Genomic DNA, 24,157 nt, shown 5'->3' on the forward strand with positions numbered 1-24,157 from the left:
AATTAGCATCCAAAAATGCGATTGGTAATATGAGGGACCTATTTATAATTAATTATGGAATGTCTCATTTAAATAGAAGTTTCTGTAAGTGATGTTCGTAATTATTGCATTTTTGCTTTAGTGTTCTTGTATTAGCTATACCTTCTTGATAGAGGCAACTGCAAAGTGCCCTTTGCTAGCAATTTCACTAATGCTTAAATAGTCACGCTCTCCTAAATAAAATGGTTTTATTTTTAAACCTCATACAACCAAAGTGACAACTCTTAGGAGCAATCCTGCCTCCGCTCTGGGAAACTAGAGGACCTTTTCTGTAGCAAAACGTGTGTTCCTGCAGCATGTGGAGGGGGTAGAATAGTCTAGGGAGCTTGCCCAGGAAATGCATAATCCTACACATGCTAGACAGCCCAGCTGCACAGAAGGTAGGCTACTGCACAGCAAGGATACGGGAGCGAGGCTGGCCAGCACAGGGTGCAGTTGGTGTATTTACCTCTGTGTGGATGAACTGGTCGTTCCCGCCATACATTTAAAGAATAGCATGGGGAGAACAGGCAACATGGAGGCTATTTTTAGCAGCTCCAGGGCACTCTGCAGCATGACAGGATGGAATCCTCCATCCTGTCAAGTCCCAGCGAAACTCCCGAGTGCACAGTCTGACTGCCTTGGCAGTGCTGTGGTACAGAACTTGGGCCTCAGCCTCCCCTGGTAAGAATGGTTATTAGAAACCTCAGTTCAACCCATATATTCTGCTACCTTTGGTTCCTGCACAGGGTGAAACTATCCACTAAGTTCTGATTTAAGGAGCACACTGCAGCGGTGGCCATGCTGGTAAGCAGCAGAGTTTGCATATTTGGTGATTCAGTGGCTAACAAACATTTTACCTTCCTAGGATCTTGCAGACATTTTCAAACATCTTTGGAATGTGCTTCAGACTGGTGCCAACCTGACAGATCCATTATCAAGTCTTCAGAATGTGTACTTCAGGTTTTACATAGAACAAAATCAGTTCTCAAGTTATTTAACTTTTATTCCCAAATTATATAAAACCATCCAGCTAGTATTGAGAACTGTCGTAATACCTGAGGCCTAGCAAGCCTACTTTGTTAGCCTGACTGGTGAAAAGTTGGTAAAGTTTCATGAATTGTCACAATGATCGGTTATATAAAACTGCTTAAGAACAGATGTGAGAAGGAGACAGAGAAGATAGGATTAATTACATTAGAAAGGGTCTACTGGTACCACTCAAAGACTGTGTTAAGATTACGATGTAAACAAAAGGAGCAGAGGATTTGAAGTCAATGAACCAAAATTGATGTCAGAAAGTAGGCTTAAATTGATGGACAAAAATAACGAGAGTATAGATTATAAAAAAGAAAGGCTTTAGTAGGGAGATAATTTTTGCCATCACTACGGCTGTGGTGGAAGGATTATTGCTGTGACATCAGACCTTGGATACCAGAGATATGAGCCAGAGCAACAGCTGTCATGACCTAGGTTCCCTGTAAACTGCACGGCTGCACAGCAGGCTATTTAGGGCCATGTAGGAGCCCCAGCCCAGCCCAAACCCACTGGAACTGCGAAGGCCAGGGAGAGGAGCCCCTCCCCCAACCCAGGCCCACCAGAGCTGCCATGGCTGGGAAGAGGAGCCCTTCTCCTGGCCCAGCCCAGCCCCACCCTGCCGGAGCTGCTGCAGCAGGAAAGACGCCCCTCCCACCAAATCCAGGAGCTGCTGCAGGGAGAGAGAGCTCGGGGGGAGTCCTCTCTTCTTGTCATAGCCCCGGGGCAGCCTGCACCCTAAACCCCTCATCTCCTGCTCCACCCCAGACTCTGCACTCCCAGCCAGAGCTCTCCCCCCACCCCACACACACACACCAACCTTCTGCCCCAGCCCTGAGCCCCTCATCCCCAGCTCCACCCCAGAGCCTGCACCCCCCGCATCCCACCCCTTTGCCCCAGTCCTGAGCCCCCTCCCTCACTCTGAACCCCTTGGCCCCACCCTGCCACATGAATTTTGTTATGTGCACCAATATGAAGTTCACGTGTCACACATCACCTCCATGTTGGTGCACATAACAAAATTCATTCTGCACATGGGCGGGAAAAAAATTAGATGGAACACTGGTCATGACTTACCTACCAGGCCAAAGCTTCCATCTGAGACTGACCAGTCAGCCTGTATTCTGAAATCAACAAAAACTGTATTTCCCGCATCTTTACTATGCTCTCTTTTCTGTCCACTCTGTCTCTATCTTTTTTGTCTAAAGCAGGAAAGTGACTATTTGACTGAATAAGAGACTTTAACCAATATTCACTGTCTCCCAAAAGGGACTTAGTTTGGCATAAAAAATCAATTGCTGTTTCAATGCTCTTTACCCTGTTTTGATTCTTTTCCTTTAGTACGTTGACATCAATACATTTCTTACGTTTGGCATGAATGTAGTTTGTTTCCCATGGTACTAAGCAGGCTAAGGTTTCTGTATCCCAAACCTCAGACTTTGCTTAACTCTGTTTAATGTTGAACAGTGGCTGGGTTATGTTAATACTTTTAGTCTAAATTCCATCTAAATTAATACAACAGGACCCTTGAAATGTTTGGCTCTAAAAAAACCACAAGATTTTTTTGATTTTTTTTAAACACCTGACCCAGAACTCATACCCCAAACCTCAGCAAGGACATTGACTTCCCCAACCTTCAACAGTCTCAGATCTGACTCTATTTACAGAGACTTGATGGCTGTTTTATTTAAGTTATATATGATAAAGAACATCTGTGCACATATTCCCATACTTCCTCTAGCAGATGGGAAACCTTCTAACTCCTGAGACGTTATCTGGCCTATTTAGATTTCACCCGTAAAAGACCAATTTTTTTATTTCTCCAAATGGATCCAGAATGTTAAAAAGAAGTGTAGGTTTTGGTTCGATTCAGGACTCATGCTGCAGTTCAAAATTGTTCACTTATCAACAAACACTTGCATGTGATTATAATCTTAGAAATATCTAACTGTACGCATTGATAAGCATAGAGCAGAAATTATACCAGCTTCCAGCTAAAACAGACTTTCCTTTTCAGTACTTTAAATTTCAAAGTGACATGCATTCCCTTATGAACTTATAAGAGCGGATTTATACTTTTAATTCTTGACGCTGAGCTGTGGGATCAAGGGACTATTGCTTGGAACTGTTTAAATGTATGTTACACCCTGAGAACATAACTGAACTTTTCACTTCAGTTTTGCATTTTTTGTGTAATACAATTTTCATGAGTAATTTGTTACGCACATTTTTTTATTTTGTCACCAATAATTGCCCTGAACTCTCACTGAATAACACTTTCATATCAATGAGTATTAGCATCATTTTTTTTCTTTTAATAAGCATCTTCATAGCATGTTTCAAAGAGGCAGCACCAGCACACTGTATCATCAGTGAGAGGACAATTTCCTTTCATTGAGTTTTCTAAGTGAATTGAACAGTGGAGGCAGGGGAACTTTTGGCCAGCATAGATTTGCATGCAATGTGCCAGAGAATTTTAATATTGATACACATGTAAAGTCAAATGGTGGGAGAGGGGGAGAGAACAGCATTTACCACTAAGCAAATAAAAAAAGCCCAAACACCAGTCCTGATATTAAAGACAGTTAGCTCACAAGATGGATACAATCTCCCAAAGCACTGGTGATGAGTGTAGTGTAATTAGTTAGGTCAATTTCATAGACATTATTTAGTTACTTTTGCATTGAATTCAAGAAGCAAGGTGGATGTGTGCACAGTCAGACGCAGGAGATGTAAACAGGAGAGTGGAGATTGTGCTGTTACCAAAAATCCACAGAAATCATTTGTTCCTTGATCAAATTCTTCTTCCCGCTCCCAAATGTACATAATATAGTTCATCTCCACCCCATCTTGTCCCAGCCCTCTCTTGTCCATATTCTTCTCTGTCCCTCTTGCTTCTTTAGCTACATCAGGAAACTAAAAAATCCCAATAGTGACCATACAAGCATTTTCTTCTGTTCTTGAATGACTGAGTTCTTCTATACCTTCAGCAGCAGCAAAGGATTCATCATGAATTACTGAATCCATAGTAAATGATGCTTTACTAAACAGCTGATGACTGACTGGAGGAACTGAGGACCCAAGGCAAAGCCAAGGGTCATTACCTCTTTAGTCATTAAAAACCTGGATATCAGACTGTATTGGTATTATAAAGCTACCTTTATTAAAATATTACATGAAGCTATTTCAGTTACAATTGGGGTGGGAGGGAAGAGAGAAATATTTATTTCTAGGTCACATGGTACATTAGCCCTAAGGACTTAACGTCACCCATAGTTTACCACTGGACCCAATTAAAGTGCTGAAATTAGAACACTGAGCTAGACTGAATTTGGAAGACTTTTAATAAAGTTAACAATTAGTGTCAAAGCATTTCACATTTTCTTTTCAGTACCCAGATTACCTCTTGAGTTTGATATTTCCCCTTTTTAATATGAACCCAAAGCCCGCTTAGCTCCCAAATTCCTACCCATTTAACTCACTGCTTTCCAAGTTTCCATGCCACTTGCACCTCAGACTTGCCAAGGCTATTTAAAGCTAATGAAGGTGGATGGGCTGAAAGTCTCTTCAGGCTACAGTTCTTCCTCATTGCTTTCATCTCTGTCTCTCATGTCAGTAATATTCTATGTACTGATAGAATTTCAACCTAGATTTACTACACATGCACATAAGCAGATTAATGAAATACTACAGAAAGGAGTAGCGAATTACATAACATATCATGCAGCTCAGGCATAGAATACACGCATCAGAATCTAGAGATGTTCTTTCCCTGGTGGTGTTTAAGGAACCAAAACTTCATCAGTTTTTAGGTTTGTTTCTCTCCCTGTCTACAAAGCACCAAAAAAGGAGATTTCCTAATCAGACTTCTTGGATCCAAAGTCCCAAATTGAATTCAGTGAGAGTCATCATGTGGTTTGGACCATGTTTCTCTAAAATGCAGAGAACTTTTTCTTCCATGATCAGTGGATCACCATGACTGTACCATCATATGATCTCTTAGGTTCTCTGGCCAGGTCACTGTAGTCCTCCCCTTCCCGTATATCAAAGTCCTTCCTTTCAAACAGTCTCATTCACTGCCCCAATGGTGTCACTTCCCCAGTGGCTAATAGGGGAACCCAGGCCTGTCCATTGCTCAGGATTCCAGCCTAGGGACTCTATACCTGGCAACTGTGCTTTTCCTGGACTCCTTCCTATAGTTTTGGCTCCTCCGTCTCTACATGTGCCAGCACAAACTCCCTCCTCCTGTAGACTACTGAACTTCATAGCCTCAAACTCCCTCCCTACTCCCAAGGAGTGACTGCAGACTACTTCCCTGCAGTCCCTTTTTGTTGCCAGCTTCCTGGCTTTATACGAGCCCGGCCCACACTTGCTCATCTGACTTCATGTCAGCCCAAGCCTCTCATGTGTGGTCTATGGCACTATTTGGCCCTTTCTCAGTTCCTTAACCCTTTTTGAGACTGGTGTGGGGTGAACACCCTCTCACACTCTGGTAAACACATATTGTTTCCTGTGGGATGCCTTAGAGTCCCCAAGTAAAATGCAATTCTGATACTTTTATGGCCTCCTTGAGGACACCACACTTAGATCTCAGACCTCTAGCCATCACCTTTCTCGGACCAGAATCCCAGTATTTGCTCTCTCCATACCAGGGTCTAAGGCTGCAGACTCCTGCACTTCACTATGTTCACCTCAAGAAAGTCTGACTTCAGTTCAGCACCCGCAGCTCTACTCTCAGGAGCAATAGCAGGGTTATTTATTGACTAGCTCACTTGCATAAAGCAAAGTACCACCTATTCAGAACAAAAACTTTCAGAGAAAAAAACAGCTTAAAATTAATGAACAGTTTATATTCATGCCTGGCTTACCAGGTAGTCACCCATCCTGCCACCTGGAGAACCTGGCATGTTTAAAATGGTTCAGACCCTCTGAAAGGGTCTGTCTCTGATCACAGACTCATGCCTGTCAGTCCTTTGATTGAGTGTGAATGACCCTCTCCCCAGGTCAGAGCTAATATATTATACTAGTTTCAAGTCCTTCTTCCTCTTAGGTCTCTTCAGCCAGGTCAAACCAGTCTATGCTCTTTTCCCAAAGGGGTCAAACAAACAAAAAAACCTTGTTTCAGTATTGCAGATTGATTACTCCCCATTAATTACTCCCCATTCAGTTCTAAGTAAAGAGTTTGAGATTCATCCTAAAACTTCTATTTTAATTAAAGGCTCACCGCATTTTAGGTGGTGAGCCAATGGAAAATTTACCACTGTAAAACATCCACTTCTGATAATACAATGCAAGTACCCATCTCTTAAATTTGTGACAAATTATGCAAGCCTCTTCTGTCAGACTTTAATCTAAGTGACTGGCTAATTTCTAGATCTAGACCCCATTAGAAATTGCACGGCACAACGCTTCTGTGAGAGAGGAATGAGCTACTTGAAACTAAATTTTATCAGGCAAATTACTTTTACATTAATGGCATGGAAGAATAGTTACTCGCATTTTGCTGATTTGTGGAATGCATTTTCTTCTGTCATTAAAAGGCTATGGATAGAAGTCAGTCATTTTCTCTCCCCCTCAATAATGCAGAGGAAATTAAATTCCTACCCTTTTAAATGAGTCATTTCAATTAGAAATGGGAGAGAGTCACAGCTCCTGAGTGATCCATGTTACATGGGTCAGACCCTCATTTGAAACAAATGGCAGCTAGTTGGGCTTCTGTGACAATATTTCCCTTTGCAGGGGAGCCTCAATGCCACTGCTGAGTCCTGGTGGAGGTTTTTGGAGCACTTGAATCCTTACATTTATTTTATACATAGGCATTTCTACACACTAGATCACTACAGCATTTGAGTGCTTCATACACCTTAACAAGTTTATCCCAAACATGCCCTCGGGAAGCAATAGTATCCCAATGGTAAATAAGAGAAACTTAAGCACACAATAAGGGCACGTCTTCACTGGCAACGTTAAAGCGCTGCTATAATCGTGGCATGAAAAACCCACATCCACGAGGGGTGTAGCTACTAGTGCTAGTGCACTGTCTATACTGGCACATTACAGCGCTGAAACTTGCAGTGCTTGGGGTGGGGGGTGGGGTGTTTTTTCACACCCCTGAGCAAGAAAATTGCAGGACTGTAAAGTGCCAGTGTAGACAAGCCCTAAGTGACTTGTGTATCACACAGGGGGTTTGTGGCCGAGCCAGAATTGAACCAAGCTTCATTCCTAGGGAAGTACTTTAACCACAAGACCAGCTACTGCAACCTCCTCCTTTCTTGCCTCAGCATGTGTTACCTTTCCACCTTTCGCTCCATCCCAACCCATCAAAAGTCATCTTCCTCTCGATGAGGCTGCAGTAACAAACAGAGGAGTGCCTGTGTTGTTGCTTGGTGACCCATAATGGGAAAATTCTAACTTCCCCTGACCACGATTTAAACCCACCCCCCATCTCTGTTTCAATTCCATTTACTAGGGCTTCTCACAGGACCCAGGATATGTCCAATAGTGCATCATAAATCAATGCTTTCACTTGATCAGCAGCAAATATTGCACTTGAAGAGATGGTTAATGTTAATTTAGTAATAACAGAGTCAAGATTGGGTATCTGTTTCTTGTAAAATTAAGATAAATATCCAGACTGGAATTGCCAAGAAGCAGCAAATTGTTTACCAAGCAGAACTTTCCGACATCCTATTCTTCTTAACTGAAGAAAAGAGTGACACTGATTAGATTATATTGATCATGAGAGTAGCTCATCCTAAAGGGTATTATTTGTTGCAATTAGATGTAAGGCTCTCCTGTCACCAGAATTCTATTAGATCAGTATATTTAGACCACCATGTCCCAGTCTTGCCAAATTGTCATCATCTATCAAGTATGAAAGAAAGAAAACTTATGTTTTTGGTAATCCCATGTCATTTCCATCCCTGCACCACTAAAAAAATGGACTCCTGGCTAACCAGATATTTTAATTAAGGCTGCATATGCATAGTAGCTGCCACTGAGATGCACACCTCCTGCTCCAAAAAGTAATCAAAGCTGTATCCTCTGAGCCAGCCTCAGGAGGATTGGTTATTGAGATGGTTCTCTAGGGAACACCACTAACGTAAATGATGCTTTAAAAATAAAAACAGAGGTTGAGGGGGGTGAAGGGGATATTTAGGCTCCCCCCCAGCGCACACACACCCTCCTGCTGCAGCTGTGGAGCTCAGGCGCTTGTTCCTTTCAAGCCTTGAAATCAGATTTACAGTTTCCCTTCCCAAAGGAAATACCTAGAAACTTATGAAAGAAGCTCCTTTTACATTGCTGGTTCTCTCACCTTAGGGAAATGCAAGACTGCATACAGATGGAATCACTGAGTTCCCTTTTGAGATTCCTCTGGAAGCTCTGACCAAAGGAGAAGAAAGAGATAACCTACTAGTAGGTTATGAAGGTAGAGACTGCCTATTTTTTCAAATTGCTCTGAAAACGTCATTTGTTTTTTCAAATTTACTATTAATTAAATGTTCAAAATAGGGCTGTCAATTGCAGTTAACTCAGGTAATTAATGCAAAACAAATTAACTAGATTTTAAAAATTAATTGTGATTAATTGCAGTTTTAAACACACCATTAAACAATAGAATACCAATTTAAATGTATTATAAATATTTTGGATGTTTTTCTACATTTTCAAATGTACTGATTTCAATTACAAACACAGAATACAAAGTGTACAGTCCTCACTTTATATTATTATTTTATTACAAATATTTGCACTATAAAAATAAAAGAAATTGCATTTTTCAGTTCACCTCAAACAGGTACTGTAGTGAAAAGTGAAAGTGCAATTTACAAATGTAGAAATATTTTTTCATAACTGCACTCAAAAGCAAAACAATGTAAAACTTTAGATCCTACAAGTCCACTCAGTCCTACTTCTTCTTCAGCCAATTAATAAGACAAACGTTAATTTACAGGAGATAATGCTGCCCTGAGATAAAGTTAATGGTAATGTATTACAACATCATGAATGTACTAGATTTCTTATACTGTCTCTCCATATATATATGGAGACACACACACACTCACATACAGAAGACACACACACACAAAATTCTCTATTGCATTTGTACTGTAGAGTTGCTGTTTCTTATCACTCAAACCTGCTTTACACTCACCAATTCATAGTTCTTTCCAAAATATTTTAATACAACATGAGTTCAAAGCATTTTACAGCTGATACTGTGAAGGCACATTCTCCCGAACATTCACATATGCATCAGATCAGCAGCAAGAATGGAATCTCTTGATAAGAAACCTCTCTGCAATTCTGCTTGCTTGCAATAGCATCTAGCTGAAGGATCATTTCCTTTGTTTATTCCATTATATGCAGTATGAGGAAATGAATCCTTTTTATTTTCCATGAAAGTGAACTCCATCAGACTATCCAAATCCGTTAGCAAAAGTTCCCCATTTACAAATGAACAAATTGCAGGAAGAAAATTTTAACAAATTTGTCTTCTTAAAAATCATGAGTGATGAACAGCTTTTTCCACTCAACATTGTGTAATTAAAATGAACATTCTTTATAATCAGCCTGACAAACTATATGCATACGAGAAATATTGTACTGTATCTCTCTTTTGTAGTGAAAACACTAATTGAGGCATTTTCAGTTAACACCACAGTAATTAATCTCCCCGTGGTTATATAAAACTCATCCACATTTCCACATTTAGATAACTGCTACTTCAAACTGTTCTTTTATTGGCCCAAACTCGCAATGAAAAGGTAGCGCTTATATCTTGCTATTTGGGCCCAGAGCTGTAATTAGTAGCATTGAACTTTCCTCGCTATTACAGGCAGATTACTGCCTAAAATAGTCCACACACATACACTATCTATGCACAGTACACACATACATGTATGTGTATAAACATATACACACCTCTAATTAACTGAAAACATTGAACAGCTAGGGGTAGATTTTTCAAAAGCACAAAAGGCAGCAAGCCACCACTTTGTGCTTTTGAAACCTCCCCCATAGTCATTACCAAAAAATAACCACCACAACCAGTCAATTCAATGACTGTAAATTAATTCAAAAAGGTTTCAAAAAAAGTTTGGAAATCAGTGTAAGAATTCCAAGAGGCAGCTACAAATTTATCTAGAATACTACAAAACACTACACTAAGGCCAGAATTTAATGAGGTTAACCTAAACTAACTTTGCACAGATGAATAAATAAAAACTGAACAATTTACTCTCCCAAGAGTAAGCACTGGAGTTAGCATTTTTCAAATATATAGCCATATGAAAACTCACATGAAAAAAAGAAGATCAGTTGTATTGGAGATCTATGGGGGCATTTTCTGATGTGAGCTTCTAATACTAAATGTACAATTTGTATGCACAAGTATAGCTATTAAAAACTGTGCTGCTGTAATTTTATAGAGCAGTATTAGAACGGATTTGTTCTTTAGGGCCAATTTCACCAACAGCATCATGACTAGAGAACTCATTTTTTATTTAATAAATTGTTGTTCTGAATAATTAACATTAAATAAAAATATCAAAACATGATATTTTTAATGTTTAGAAAAATCTGGCACATTTATATAAACAGCACAATCCAGGACTACTGATAATTAATGTCTCTATTTAGTCATGATATTGTTTATCTGCATTTGTAAAAAGTCTAGTACCATTTACAATTCCTTAAAAAACATATAAGTAAAACAAACTGCAACTAGCAGATAATGTTCAGATTAAAGTAACTATCAAATGATGGTTACTTGCCAAAAAACAATCCCCAATCAGTCACTTAGGCAAATTTTCTCTCATACATACCCTGACTCCGGCAAGGTGCAAGTGAAACAAATGGGCCCAGACTCACACTCAAAGTCAGCAAAATGAATGGTGGATGCACAAGTTGAGCATGTTTCAGGGTCAAGTACATGCCAATGAATAAAGCGTAACTTTGCACTAACCTCCAAAGTTTTAAGTCTCATGAAAGCTTACTGGAATGTGCCCACTGATCTCCCATGCTGAGATAAGCAAGGGGTTTGTGATGATTTGGGGAATCTGCCTGTACAACTTACGAATTCTGTTTGAGGTTATGAAGTGTTTTTTTCAAATTGTTGTGTCGGGGAATGCCTCTATATGGATGTGGAATCCAGCAGCTGCTGAGATGGGCTCCAGAATGGGTCCAATCCAGGGACAATGTAGAGTTAACAACCTTAACAACGTCTCTGGACCGAACAACGGGTATGCTAAGGAGAGTGGACTTCCTTAATCTTGACTGCAGGGAAAAGGAAGTGAAGAGAAGAAAATTCCCTTATGGGATAAAGATGACAAAGTAGAGGCTTAAAAGGGACTCACAGGAGGAGCAATGGGAAAGCTTTTGGAGGAACAGGCAGGCCTGAGCATGCAACAAGAACAGGCAGGCTGTTCATAGCAGGGGGTCTGGTTTCACAGTAAGAGGGACCAATCAAGTTCAGTGAAAGCTAGTGGGCCTGGGAAGACTCCATGATTTGGAAGACAAGTCACGAGCTGCAGAGTAAGGATTCTGGATTCCCCAGAAGACTTGTTTCATGACCAAAAAACTCTTCTGAGTGGTGAGAAACTGGAAGCAGGGAAATACATATAGGGGTGTGTGTGCGCGCACGTACATGCTACAGATCAGTATTTCTTGTGCTAAGAAGAAAGAAATGGTGTTTTAGAATCCTGTGCTAAGCCTGTCAGAGTGCCAGTCTGCTTTCACTATCACGTATGTTTGAAGAGGTAAATGGTAAAGGTCCCAAATTTGCTGGGATTCTGGGAAGCATGCAAGGGGAGGTTTGAGAGAGAGAGAGAGAGAGAGAGAGCGCGCGAGCGCACTAGCTTTAGGGCCTAGGCAATTGCACCATGGAGTCCCCACACCAAGAGGTGTATGAAACATAAGGTCTACACCTGGAATGGGTGCCTACAGGCCCAAACCCAGGGTCAGAGCCTAAACTCTGCCCAGCACCAGGAAGCTCAGGGCATGTGGGATTCAACATTGAATCCCCCTCAGTAGGCTGGTGAGTGTCCAACAGGGTGAGCTCAACAAAATCTGTTATAGGACAAAAGTTTATGTCCAATATAATCAGGACCCAGAATATGTTGCATTGTTGTCCTGCACTTTAAAGGCTAGTGATTTGGGATATCGCCTATTCATTGAATTGGAAAAATGGAAAGAAAGATCATTTAATCAAGTGGGAACCTGTGGACGCAGCAAGTAAATAAACCGGCCCGGCCCACCAGGGCACTTGCCCTGGCGGGTCATGTGCCAAAGGTTGCCAATCCCTAGTATACAGCAATAGGAAAATATCATACTTGTACTTGGTTTCTTCTCAGCACCTATGGTAGCATCTACCATCCATGGATCAAAGTGCTCTATGCACAGTAATTAAGCCTCAATTCTCCTCAGAGCTAAACAGTTCCCTTATAAAGCAACATGTAAATTCATTATTTTTCAGTAGATCCAACAAAAATATGTTAAACATAAGTGTATGTTAAATACCGGTATATATCCCATGGGACACATCCTGCTTCTTAAGGAATTAAGCACATAAATGCCATGGATTTAAGGTGAGTCCCACAGCCAGCAGCTTTTGGGGTTGTTTTTTTTAAGTGTTTACGAAAGATGTCAGATGGCAACCTCAGAGGCTGAAGTTCTTTCTCTGCTCATAAAAAGGAGGTACAGTAAGGGCAGCTCCAATATCCCTACACCTTGCTCTGAAAATCCCCCTGTGGGTAACAGGTTAGTTCAGCTTTACAGACCATTTAGTCCCTCCTAAGAGGGATGGCAATACCCGCTATTACCAATACCCAAGCACAGAAGAATACTCATGCTCTACAGAACAGGACAGTTATCCCTGCCCCAGAGAGCTTTCAATTGTAGATGTAACAATGAGTTTAACAATATGGGGGTGGGGGATAGGGTGTGAAAGCACAAGAGTTAGGATTATAAAATCACATGGTGATTCAGTGAATGGTGTGCAAATGCAATTTGTGATAGGGGCCTGTGTCCAGAAGAAAATGAAATGATATTAATTCACTTTGTATGCCCTGAAGAGCCAGCAACAAAAAGGTAGTGACCCATGAGAAGAACAAGGAATTTTAATGTTAGCTGAAGTAGCATATTGTAAGGACTGAGGTTGCCCTTCTTCCCAAAGTCTGAAACTTTTCTCTTTTATTGTGATGCAATTATTTAGTTTGTCTCAAAACTCCCTCAACTTTTAAATGAGTAAAATATCCTGCAATTCCTGCTCAACAGCACAGATTGAGCATATGAGACATTCACAGGAGAAAAAATGTTTCAGCACAGGGTTGGAATGAAGAAAAGACAGGACACAGCCTCTTTGCAGCAGGCTACAAAGCTCCTTCGGAAACAAGGATGGAATCATGAGTTCACTGACCATCTGCATCCACTGGCCCAGCCCATACCCTTCCCTCATGCTGCAGGGGTCCTATGGACTGGGATGGGGGCAAAAAGGTTGTAGGAAATATGCTGATGTTCCTTGCTCACCCTCTTTATGCAGCAGAACACCACTAGTTCTTCTGCAATCAGCATTAGAAGATTTTAGTTCTATTGTTTCATAATCCTTAAACAATGACAGTGTTTATAGGTCCATACAAGACAGACAGAGCCCCAACCCTAAGAGCTTGCGTTCAAAAAATATATGGAAGATAAGAGTCATTAGTACAACCACAGGATGAGATAGCTCAGAACATTTTTTCCCTGAAGTTTGGTTAAATTACCACTGCCCACCCCCAACCAACAAGGTGGAGAAGGATTTTGACATGGACTAGAGTGAGTGGACATTGTATAAGAAATAAACCTTGGTGAAGAATTTGAATGAGAAGAGTGAGGGCCCGGCACACTGATATTAGGACATCATTCCATCCTGCCCTGTTTTGTAGTCTCAGCCTACATTGTTTGTTTTTCTTGCAAATTACAAAAAGGGCACTATCCTTAGTTCTAGGCACTACAGTTGCTGAGTTGCTGGCTGCACGTCAGCAATGGGACAAGCAATTAATTTAGACATACAATTATAATCTGCAGCATGTAAAGTGATGTGGGATGGAAGACACACAATAAATGTAAGTCATCATTATTAAGAGCAAAAGAAAAAAGGATATGCCCAAAGATGGCAATGAAGATGCTTCAAATGACAATTGAATCCCTTAGAAAAGATTCGTGTTAGGATTAAAAACTGAGTCACTCCAAGAAATTCCAGTAAATCCTTTTTTCTCATTTTTTTAAAAATAGTGAGTGAGTTTCTTTTTCAAATAAAGAAAATGCATGAAATGCTAGTAATCATAAAATGGTAAATTTCAAAAAATAAAAACTATTAGCATACCACATTGTCAAGAAAATACTCAACTGTACAGCTAATTGAAAATAACATTATTTCAGTTAAACATGCTTTTTTCCAGAGAAATGCTGCTAATAAAGTAGTTTCCATAGGTAACATTCTAGAATAATGTGACACTAGAGCACTAAAGATATTTGCTAGGTTAGTCTCATTTCAATGTGCAGTGAGTTGGGTGTGTTACATGAGAAGTAGGATGTGCCACTGGCAGACAGAACTGGTCATGCACATTTCTGGGGATGTGCAAAGGATCGTTAGGGAAGAGGGAAATCCAGATTAGTGTCCAAGTTGCCAGTAAACAATTTATCCAGGAGGACAGTAGAGTACCCCCCACAGAAAAATATCCTCTTTGCAGTCAGATAAAGTGACAATGGCCCAAAGCTCTCCTTATCTCTTCCCCATTCCCTGGAGGAGAACAGACCTGAGATTGTGTGTATATATATCTAATAAACTGTCTCTTGGATCTTCTAGTTCTCCCAGCCTAGTACATTGTTAAACAGAGAGCACAGGAACCTGTAGAAGACTCACAGAAGCAATGCTTTTGTGTATTTCTGTACCCCACCCATCACCAAATACAGGCATATCAATGAGGAGAAAACCTGATTTCTATAATCTGCTGTCCAGACTCCCATCATGCAGCACGATCTCCAGCCTGAGCAGGGAATAACGTGTGGCTGGAGAGAAAGGTGCAAGAATGTGTAGGAGCAGCATTGCTGGCAGAACAATATCTAAATAACCCCATTAGATGCAGAATCATCAGTTCCCAATTTATTTTATTTTGATTAATGCTGAATCTCAACATAGCTTCCAAGGATGTAGATTTACTAGAAGCATATATAGTTATTATTTTCACAATCAGACATTTCATAACCTAGCTTATTATGAGAAAGCAATTTTAAGGCACAGACTTCAGATACACATGGGAATCACTAATGCATACTACTCACATTATAAACAAACAAGAAAATCTCACACTTCTAGATACTAGGGATTGCAGCTGCTTCCAGACTACAGCAGGCCATAGCAAAAATCTGCTCCCTCAGCAGAAATCATAAAGTTTAACTCCCACCAAATCAGCTACAGTACTGAATCCTATTTCTTTTTCACTGGCAGGAGGAGAGGAATCAAGGCAGCATGTTTCTAGCTATCTCGGCACAAAAGAATGCTTCTGCCAAAATCTCCTAGCTGACCTAGCGGTTTCTTCCTGGCCTGCCAGTAAGGAGAAGGACTTAGTCACTTAGGCCTGGTCTACACTAGGACTTTAATTCGAATTTAGCAGCCTTAATTCGAACTAACCGCTCAACCGTCCACACCAGGAAGCCATTTAATTCGAACTAGAGGGCTCTTTAGTTCGAATTTGGTACTCCACCCCGACAGGTGGAGTAACGCTAAATTCGACATGGCTAGCTCGAATTAGGCTAGGTGTGGATGCAAATCGAACTTAGTAGCTCCGGGAGCTATCCCACAGTGCACCACTCTGTTGACGCTCTGGACAGCAGTCCGAGCTTGGATTCTCTGACCAGCCACACAGGAAATGACCTGGGAAAATTTGAATTCATTTTCCTGTCTGGGCACTTTGAATCTGACGTCCTGGCTGGACATCGGGGCGAGCTCCGCAGCACCTGCAACGATGCAGAGCTCTCCAGCAGAGGAGTTCATGTTATCTGTGAATAGAAAGAGGGACCCAGCATAGACTGACTGGGAACTCTTCGATCTGATCGGTGTGTGGGGCGAGGAGTCTGTGCTTTCGGAGCTGCGCTCCAAAACAGGGAATGCGAAGACCTACGAGAAGGTCTCCAAAGCCATGAGAGACAGAGGATACAGGCGGGATGCAACGCAGCGCCGCGTGAAAATCAAGGACCCCAGACAAGGCTACCAAAAAATCAAAGCGGCAAACGGACGCTACGGAGCCTGCCACCACTGCCCCACCAGTGACCGTGGACTCTGACGATGGGACAGTGTCGACGGCCAGTTCCTCGGTGATGTTCGCGGATGGGGAAGATGAGGAAGGGTTTGTGGAGGACGAGGCAGGCGAGAGCGCTTACAACGCTGGTTTCCCCGACAGCCAGGATCTATTCATCACCGTCACGGAGATCCCCCAACAACCCTCCCCGGCCATTAACCCGGACCCTGAATCAGGGGAAGGAGCAGTCGGTAAGTGCTTTAACCATGTTAACTTTTATTCTTAATATAACAGCAATCTTAACTGTGTGAAAAGGAGGTCTCTCTAGATATGGGGATAGAACAGAAATCATCCTTGGAGATCTCCACGAAGCTCTCCTTGCGTTAATCGAAAAGCATCAGCAGGAGGTTCCTGGGGAGAGCTGCCTTATTGGGTGCTCCGTGGTAGCACAGTTTTCCGCGCAAGGCTTTCATGAGGTACTCAGGGAGCACTGCCTCCCCGAGCACGGCTGCATCGGGCCCTGGTTCGTGCTAGCTTTCACGCAGCATGCGCTCTCTATCTCCTTCAGTGACCCTCCTCAGGGTGATCTCGCTCGGAGACTCCTGCATCTAATTAGGGTAATTACTGTAATTTTACGCCTGGTCCAAAGTATTTTTAAAAAATCTACGGACAGACGGCATAGCACAGACTCAGCACGCAGCTGCGTGACGAGCGTAACGGAAAGCCAAAGAATATAATGGACGCTCATGGAGGGAGGGGGGAATGAGGACGCAAGGTATCCCACAGTTCCTGCTGTCTCCAAAAAGTATTTGCATTCTTGGATGAGCTCCAAATGCTTCTAGGGTCAAACACAGTGTCTGCGGTGGGTCAGGGCATAGTTCGGCAATTTGCGCACACACCCCACCCACCACCAGAAGTGAAAACAATCCTCTGTTGACTCTTTTACATGTCACCCTATCTTTACTGAATGCTGCAGATAGACGCGATGGTGCAGCACTCAACACCAACATCCTTGCTCCCCCCACGCTATGGATGGCTGATGGTACAGAAAGATGGAAATCCGTCCTCATCATCAGCCTATTGGCACATGGGGCAGTGCAAAAGGGCTGGTAACCATGCCGACTAGCATCAGTAAGGTCGATCAAGGGCTCCTGTCCCTAATTTTTGATGGCAGATGGTGCAATATGGCTGGTAACCGTCCTCATCATTGCAACAGGGGGCTGAGCTCCATCAGCCCCCACCCTTCATTGTAAATAAAAGATTCAATTGCCCCTGGACTAGCAGAGGGATGATGGGCTCCTTCATCCACACTCCTTAATGTCCTGCCTGGACTATCATTGCAGCTGGAGGCTTCCTTCCACTCATTTCTCACAAACAAGTCACTGGTGTTGTTGCAGGAGCACCCCCTGTGAATAGCATACAGCTCATAATTTATGCAGGATCGGACACAGAGCAGCTGTGCTCTCTGGTTCTATGATACAGTGGTTCTCTAGTACACTTGCCCATAATCTAGGCAGGACTGATTCTATTTTTAGATACCAAAAAGGAGGGATTGACTCAAGGAGTCATTCCCAATTTTTGCTTTTGCGCCCCTGGCTGCTTGGCCAGGGGCACTTATGACAGCACCAAATGGGGCAGTGCAAAAGGACAGGTAACCATGCCCATCTTATTACCATCTTATTACCAATTTATGGTATGGTAGATGGTACAATATGGCTGGTAAGCATCTCTGCTATCATGCAAAAGCAAAAGCATGCTGCTGTGTAGCGCTGCTGGCCCGCCTCTGTCAGCGGCATCTAGTACACATACGGTGACATACACAAAAGGCAAAACAGTGTCCATGGTTGCCACGCTATGGCGTATGCCAGGGCAAATCTGGGAAAACGGGCTTGAAATGATTGTCTGCCGTTGCTTTCCCGGAGGAAGGAATGACTGGCGACATTTACCCAGAATCCACCGCGAAAATGATTTCTGCCCCAGCAGGCACAGGGGTCTCAACCCAGAATTCACAGAGACAGCCTAGACTCAGTTAATTGTTCGCAAAAATGTATCTTTGCAAGGAATTCACTCCCTGTTTCCCATCTCACAGCTTCCACTGTCTCCAGACCTGCCACAGCATCCCCCTCGCAGAGGCTGGCAAAGATTAGGCGGCGAAAGAAAAAGACAAGGGACAAGATGTTCGAGGAACGTATGGGCTGCTACCTAGCAGAGGCGGACCAGCAAAGCCAGTGGAGGGAGACCGTCTCTCTGTGCCAGCGCTCACACAGCGAACGGGAGGAGAGGTGGCGTGAGGAAGACAAGCAGGCGACTGAAACAATGCTTGGACTAGTGAGGGAGCAAACGGACACGCTCAGGCGCCTTGTGGATGTTCTGCAGGACCGCAGGAGGACAGAGACACCCTGCAGTGTATCTGCAACCGCACTCCCCCGCCACAAAGTCCCATACCCCCCTCACCGAAAATAATCAGGAGGAGGGGCGGCCGGGGACATGAATACTGTCACTGCACCACAGCACAGTGCTCAAGTACCCAAAAGCTCTCATACCCTACATTTGCCGAAGTCCTTCACTTCCAGACTCACAGTAGTCCCAATCCCAGTCCCATCCCCTAACTGTCTACTTAATTAATAAAAATGCTTTGCTGTTAATTACTGTTTCCGTTATGTTTTTTCAAAGAAGACTGTGTTTGAATGGGGGGCGTGGGGAAGGGGGTGGTTAATTGCATAGGACAGTCACCTTTCCCAGGGTACAGACACGGGGGCAGGATCAGCAGCAGGTCACACACACGGTGCAGTCAGTAGGCACCCTGGTCGGTTTTTGGAGGTGGTTTCCAGGATCTGTGTGGGCGGGGGAGATGTGACTTTGCAGCGGGGGAGGGCGGTTACAGATCTTATACAGCGGTCCTTGTCCTGGACCGCTGAGTCACGCAGCTGAGGAATCTGTATCCGTCCTCCTCCACCACAAGGTCACATATCCGCCCGCACACAGAATTCCATAAAGAGGGATGGCAGGCTCCGTTGAAAGAAGCATTCCGGCACTGTGGACCGCTCTAGGAGCAGGAGCCTGTCATTCCTTGAGTTTAGAGGCGGTCTTTACATCACCGCACACCCTACCCAGCACAGCCTGCGTCCCAGTTTCAACCCTTTCACGAAAAGTCATGAATAAAGAAACCTTTGTTAAGTAATAATGGGACATGTATTTTATTTTTACACGTGTGCTGGAAGTGGGGGTAACGGGGTGAACGGGGTATGTAACCGAAGAGGAGAGTCAACAGTAACTGGGTAAAGAAACAGGGGCAGGTTCAGCTTCTCTGTAAAGAAACTGAACAGTCACAGGTCACGCTGCTCGCTGCTCGCTGGTATTTGAAGAGTTCCTTGTCGCTGTCCCAGGCGCCTGTATAGGGCTTCATGAGCAAGTGCATTAGCGGGCAGGCTGGGTCCCCGAGGATGACTATAGGCATCTGCACATCCACAACAGTTATTTCGTGGTCCGGGAAGAAACTACCTTCCTGCAGGCGTCTGAGCAGCCCACAGTTCCTGAAAACACACGCATCATGAACCTTGCCCGGCCACCCGACGTTGATGTTTGTAAAACGTCCCCTATGGTCCCCCAGTGCTTGCAGCACCATTGAAAAGTAGCCCAATTTCTCATCAGCTGACTGTGGAAGAGATGGACGATAAAGTGCGAGGAGGAGAAAACGGCGATGATCGCAGCGGGCTCCGTGCTTGCAGTGCTGTGGCGTCCGTGCTGTCACTGACCAGAAAAGTGCACGAACAGATTGCCCGCAGGCGCTTTCAAGGAGGGAGGGAGGGAGGTTGTGATTGACGGTTCAATGACGACACTTACCCAAAACCAGCCTCGACACATTTCTCCCCCCAGCAGGCATTGGGGGCTCTACCCAGCATTCCAATGGGCAGCGGGGACTGCGGGAACTGTGGGATAGCTTCCCACAGTGCACCGCTTCCAAAGTCTACGCTGGCCCCGTGAATGTGGACTCAGAAATTCGAATTAGTGTATTTAGTATGGATACACAAATTCGACTTCATAAGGTCGAATCCACAAATTCGAACTAAGTTGATTCGAAATAGTCTTGTAGTGTAGACAAGGCCTTAGGCTCCAAATGTTTGCTGAGTCTGCAGGTTATAAGTGTTGCCTTTTTTTCTTCATATACATTTCAAGTTGTTAGCTTGTATTAATCTCAACATGATAAATTAGGCAATACAGCATTTGTGGGTCTAAACTATACTTTAAAGAGGTGCTTTTACAATGGAATAATGCTGGTAAAAAAGGCATTTTTGCAAAAGGCCTTTTATTTGCAATGTCCATCTAATGCTTGAATATATTTTTAAAGCCATTACTCCCTCTCAAGCCTTATCTTCTGATAAATCCTTGCCAAGAAATAGGCATCATGATTATCATCTTCATGAGAAAACACACCTCTGATAAGAAGCCAGGAGGACAAGAAAATTAAAGCAAATCCAGTAACAGACAAAGATTAAACTTTTACACAATAGAGTATAGCAGAACTTGTGCATTAATGACTAGGGGACCCAATGTGAATAATGAAATTTTGTGAATTAGTGAAGCTCAAATTCAGTCTCCCCCACTCCCCTGAACCCAAACCTGCTCCACAATCATTATTCCATACCTTAGCTTTGAATAGCTTTTAAACCCTCTGCAGACTGTTTGGGTACAGGTGGAAATCTGAACCTTTGTGGATCTCTGTTCCACAGTACATGCCCTTGCACAGGCTCCTGCCTTCCTGTGACAGAGGGCTAGGCAACAACAGGTGTACTAGCATTCTGATCACTGGATCACCAATTAAATCACCCCAGGGTAAACCTGAGGGGAAAGCTGTGCCTAATGGATAGATTGGGAAAGGGTAGGAGAGAGCTACAAGGCTAGTTAACCCATTAGCCCAGAAAGTAGAAAAAGGCACAGGAAGGAAGGAGAAGACACACACACACATGCACCTACCTCTCCTCTCCAGCATGCTAGGAAGGGGATGAAATCTCTTTTATTGCACCAACTTCTATTGCAGAGAGAGTTGGAGCTAGGAGAGCTCTCTTAGAAGGATGATACCTCCTGTCTCTCCCATCCTTGGATGAGTGCATTAAGCGGTGTATGTTACTTTAAACACAGAGCTTCATTTTTCAGAGTAGCAGCCGTGTTAGTCTGTATCCGCAAAAAAAACAGGAGTACTTGTGGCACCTTAAAGACTAACAAATTTATTTTAGCATGAGCTTTCGTGAGCTTTGGATGCATCCGAAGAAGTGAGCTTTAGCTCACGAAAGCTCATGCTAAAATAAATTTGTTAGTCTTTAAGGTGCCACAAGTACTCCTGTTTTTTTACAGAGCTTCATGAGTCTCTAAGGGTAGGGGGAGAACACTGTAAATTACCTGTACAGGATTTTTGACCAGAAGATCTCTGAGCAGTTTGGTGGCTGGAAGAGACAAGAGTGGGGCTGTGCCCTGTCACACTCCCCCTCAGGAACCAGGTGCAGATTAGCATTGTCCTGTTTAGAATCATAGAAGATTAGGGTTGGAAGGGCCCTCAGAAGGTCATCTAGTCCAACCCCCTGCTCAAAGCAGGACCAATCTCCAGACAGATTTTTACCCCAATTCCCTAAATGGCCCCCTCAAGGATTGAACTCACAACCCTGGGTTTAGCAAGCCAATGTTCAAACCACTGAGCTATCCCTCCCCCTAAAAGCATCCATTGTGCTTTTATACTTAAAGAGGGACCTGCCAATTGTGCAGCATGCTTTCTCCTCTGTATCACATCATGGGCAGGAGGGTTCTATTTAAATGATAGCTTGTTAGGAAATTATGATGTCTACAAATTATTGAGTTTATCTTCATACACTTTTCTTTATTCATAAAAAGTCAGTCAGTTTGTACCCAAAAAACAACTACTGCTGAAAACATGGTAGTGATTCCAAATACTTTTAAATGTTGCTTCACTATTTCAAACTTATTTAAAATGAGGATAGTGCAAGTTAACATGAAAATCTATAGCACCACCCCATAATTCCCACCTGGGTTTGCTTGTCAGTTCACAAAACAGTAGCTTAAAGCTAAATATAATAAGTGCTTAGGTTTGTAGTAATCCTTACAGTGTCTGAGTGAATTAAAATTGGAGGTGAAAAAACATCCAAGGTTTCTGAAGGGAACTCCTCACAATGCATCCATTCCTAGAGTTAAGAGAGATCTGATTTAATTAATCCTGACAGTTTCACTTCAGTACTATTGCTCGCAGTTTCTGCAAAGGAAACGAACAGCTAATAATCTGAATGCCAAAATGAAACAGTCTGCTGGGAAGACTCGGCCCTGTGGATTTAAAATATTACTGAATAAATTTTAACTATTAGCTTTCCCTTGCATGTCCAGAAACTTCTGTAGATACATCCTTGCATTACTTTCAAGTTCACCTCCCTAAAGTAAGAGAGCCTAATACCCAGGGCATCATAATATCTTTTTATACAATGAAGTTAAATCAGCATTATAACCATCAAGACACTGGTTGGAGAAAAGAATCTTGAAGAGCTAACAGATACTGACAAGGCCAAAGCAGTTAACACTGCATCTACAAGCTCATTCGCCCTGGAACAAGATCCATATTGCTAAGGCACTGTGTGAACAGGATGTAAAGCAGATGGATTTCTTTCAGTTTCAGTATGTTACACACCACACACATTCAGTGCCCATGAATGTTGTGGAGCAAATTCAATCATCCTGCTATTTTATTTGATGGGCAAGCTCTGCGTGCGCAGCCCCAAAACTCAGGGGAGCACAGCAGGGTAGTAGCAGTTACCTTTCTTCCAGCTGTCCCAGAGTCACTGGATAATTTTTAAAGTACCTACAATATAAGTTAACTGGGCATCTCAGGCTGGGCACCCAAACACTGAGACTTCCAAAATCACTAGTCACTTTTGACAATCCTGGCCATAGTCCATCTAGCTTCCAGCTAGCTATGATATGTAATGGACAAATGGCTTTTATTCCAAAATATAGTAATCATTTTTCCTTCCACAGTCCACAACACAGCAAAGAATGAGGAAGAACTTTCACAATTGTTAGAGACATGGAGTCAGTGAACGTTAAACAAAATGGTATTATGAATGGTTCAATGCACAATGAAAATTTACTGGAGGAGAAAAACATAATGGATCTAATGGAGAGTGCGTTGAGAAGGAAAATGGAACTGGAAACTCACTTGTGTCTCAGTTGTTACCAGTACTGGAAAAATGTACAGCACACTATTCTCAATAGAGCTGAAATAAAGAATGGGAAAGACAAAAAGGCCAAGCTAAGCAGACCCTATTTTAACTGCTGCATCTTCACTGAAGCACAAAGAACTTAGTGCAAAAGAATTGCTAAGTCCTTTCTCAGACACATTTTTGTCAAAAGTAATGTGGAGGAAATGGAAATGCCCAAACTATTGGGGACTGCCTTGGGTAATATCCAGAATATATACTGGCCATATATGGTATGTGAGGAAAGCACAATGAGAAGAATACTTTGAGGATAGATCCTCAACTCATGCTTCTCCCTTTCCAGCCCAAATGACTAAACGGAGCTAGTCAAATGGGCCTTAATGCTAAGAAACAAGGAGTTCTAACCTTGTTTTATGTCCTTTGCAAAGCATATTTTCTTTCTCTTAGTTGATACTCTCTGGATACTCTTTAATTTAGCTCTTTAATTCAGCTTTTACTCCCTTATTTATACATCCAAGGATCACATTGGCCCTTTTGGCCACAGCGTTGCACTTATGCAGCTTATGTTCAGCCGATTATCCACCGTGACTCTTAAGTCTTTTTCAGAGTCAC

General features: G+C 42.7%; 1 protein-coding gene across 3 annotated transcripts in view; it reads right to left on the minus strand.

The window, feature by feature from the left end:
* The window catches only part of GRIN2A (glutamate ionotropic receptor NMDA type subunit 2A), a 264,715-nt gene that overhangs the window by 141,158 nt on the left and 99,400 nt on the right, over positions 1-24,157 (minus strand). The window contains exon 1 of one of the 3 annotated variants that reach the window (XM_044978611.1): positions 20,977-21,089. The exons of the other annotated variants lie outside the window; for them this stretch is intronic. The gene's annotated coding sequence lies outside the window, so the exon portion shown is untranslated. Of the gene's footprint in view, positions 1-20,976; positions 21,090-24,157 lie in introns of those variants that run through there. 3 annotated transcript variants of the gene reach the window in all.

The sequence above is a fragment of the Mauremys mutica genome, chromosome 11, assembly GCF_020497125.1.
Source record: "Mauremys mutica isolate MM-2020 ecotype Southern chromosome 11, ASM2049712v1, whole genome shotgun sequence".
NCBI classification, from domain to species: Eukaryota; Metazoa; Chordata; order Testudines; family Geoemydidae; genus Mauremys; species Mauremys mutica.